This window comes from Ammodytes marinus (assembly GCF_949987685.1).
Source record: "Ammodytes marinus genome assembly, chromosome: 1".
Classification (NCBI taxonomy): domain Eukaryota; kingdom Metazoa; phylum Chordata; class Actinopteri; order Uranoscopiformes; family Ammodytidae; genus Ammodytes; species Ammodytes marinus.
In genome coordinates, this window is record NC_137230.1 from 36545061 (window position 1) to 36547560 (window position 2500).

The 2500-nt window shown below is 43.0% G+C and overlaps 1 long non-coding RNA gene across 1 annotated transcript in view; it reads right to left on the minus strand.

The window, feature by feature from the left end:
- LOC307254011 overlaps window positions 1-2500 on the minus strand; it is a 268838-nt gene that overhangs the window by 123128 nt on the left and 143210 nt on the right. The window lies entirely within an intron of this gene.

Below are 2500 nucleotides of genomic sequence, written 5' to 3' on the forward strand. Positions count from 1 at the left end.
AACTTTGACCAATCAGAGATCACATACCCCAGCTTTAATTTGCCATTTTTACACTTTCTTAAACCCTCATATACTTAAACAACATCTCATAGCAACCACCATAATAACATTTATCTTAAAGGAATACTTCACCCATACGGAACCGGCGTTCAATCATTATAAAATAACTATTATAATATAATGAATGAGGTTTTTCTTCCCTCAGTCTTCCCTTGGCCCAGCTGTCCTGTCAATCCTAACCCTGTAAAATGTAGGGTAAGACAGTGAGACCATAAAACACTCTTTCTGCCTTTTCTCAGACTAGGATGAACCGATTTCTAAAATTGTTTGCACATTTATACTACACGGGATCTCAGAGTTCAATACACCTTCATAATTTCACCGGTGAAGTAGGTCTTTAATAAACGTTGACTTACGCTCATAAATGTAACTTTTTTTCATTATGCCCTTCAAGAAATAGTTGAAATGTCGAAAGCAGACGTCCTCTAAGCTCCACTAATAACTGCACTGTATCGGAGTGAAGGGATTGGATATTGATCAATGTTATTAGTGGAGCTTGGAGGACACACACACACACACACACACACACACACAAACACACACACACACACACTCACAGCGTAGAGGACGTCTGCTTTCAGTCAAAATGAGGTTGGAGCCCATTGTCTGTCTGTCTGTCTGTCTGTCTGTCTGTCTGTCTGTCTGCCTGCCTGTCTGTCTGTCTGTCTGTCTGTCTGTCTGTCTGTCTGTCTGTCTGTCTGTCTGTCTGTCTGTCTGTCTTATGACCATAGCAAAGATGCATCGTTAAGATTTTAATAACGTTTTTCTTATGAGTTATTGATTCTGATTATCTTTCCAGTTAGTCCCCACACTCCGGAGGGGGTCAGAGCGCAGGGTCAGCCATAGTACAGCGCCCCTGGAGCAGTTTGGGGTTAAGTGTCTTGCTCAAGGACACAATGGTAGAGATGGTGGGCACCGTAGATAGCATCCACCACTAGTTTTACTACTAACACCCTCCTGTCCGGTGCTGGGGATCCAACCAGAGACCTCATGGTTACTGGGAGGAGGAACCAGAGACCTCATGGTTACTGGGAGGAGAAACCAGAGACCTCATGGTTACTGGGAGGAACCAGAGACCTCATGGTTACTGGGAGGAGGAACCAGAGACCTCATGGTTACTGGGAGGAACCAGAGACCTCATGGTTACTGGGAGGAGGAACCAGAGACCTCATGGTTACTGGGAGGAACCAGAGACCTCATGGTTACTGGGAGGAGGAACCAGAGACCTCATGGTTACTGGGAGGAGGAACCAGAGACCTCATGGTTACTGGGAGGAGGAACCAGAGACCTCATGGTTACTGGGAGGAGGAACCAGAGACCTCATGGTTACTGGGAGGAGGAACCAGAGACCTCATGGTTACTGGGAGGAGGAACCAGAGACCTCATGGTTACTGGGAGGAGGAACCAGAGACCTCATGGTTACTGGGAGGAACCTCTTCTCTAGATCATACTACCACCCCAAAGTTTATAGCTGACATTTCAACTTCATTCACTACATTGTTGACTTTTTTCTTGAATAGCATAATAATAAAAAAAATCCTCTTTTTTCTCTCCTATGTCCCTCATACTCTAACATACTTATTCTTTCAAATACTTTACTTCAACCCACACATGACAACGTACACTAAATATTGCAACATCTTAATAAATATAAAAAATAAAGGCAACTATATATCTGTGGAAGCAGCTTGAATCAAAACCCTGTAAGTGTGATTTTCGTGTACAAAATAAAATGCTTTGAGATGGATGGACTTTGGATTTTCAAAATAAAATGTGTGTTCCTTTCCTCGCAGTGATGGTGGAATATACACTGAACCAAAAAATATAAACGCATCACTTTTGTTGTTTTTGCTACAATTTTTCATGAGCTGAAACCAAAGATATAGGATTTTTTCTATGCACGGAAAAGTACTATTTCTCTCAATTGTTTTTCACAATGTCTTTTTTTTTTATATATATTTTTTTTTGGCATTTTTATGCTTTATTGATAGTGTAGAGACAGAGTTGAAATGGGGCAGAGAGGGGAGTGACATGCAGAGAATGACCACGGGCTGGAATCGAACCCGGGTCCGCTGCTGGCCGAGGCCCATGGGGGGGGGGGGGACGCCCTACCAACTGAGCTAAGGGCGCCCCCTTTTTCACAAATGTGTTCAATTCTGTGTTAGTGGTAGAGAAATTAACATTTGAGGAGAGTTTGGATTAAATATGTCACTGAATATGTCACTGAATATGTCATTGTTTTGAATTGTGTTTTGCGTTGTCATGTGTACAGATAGATATTCTCAAAACACGTGGTGTGTGTGTCGTTGTGTGTGTGTGTGTGTGTGTGTGTGTGTGTGTGTGCGTGCAAGTGTGTGTGTGTGTGTGTGTGTGTGTGTGTGTGTGTGTGTGTGTGTGTGTGTGTGTGCGTGCAAGTGTGTGTGTGTGTGTGTGTGTGTCA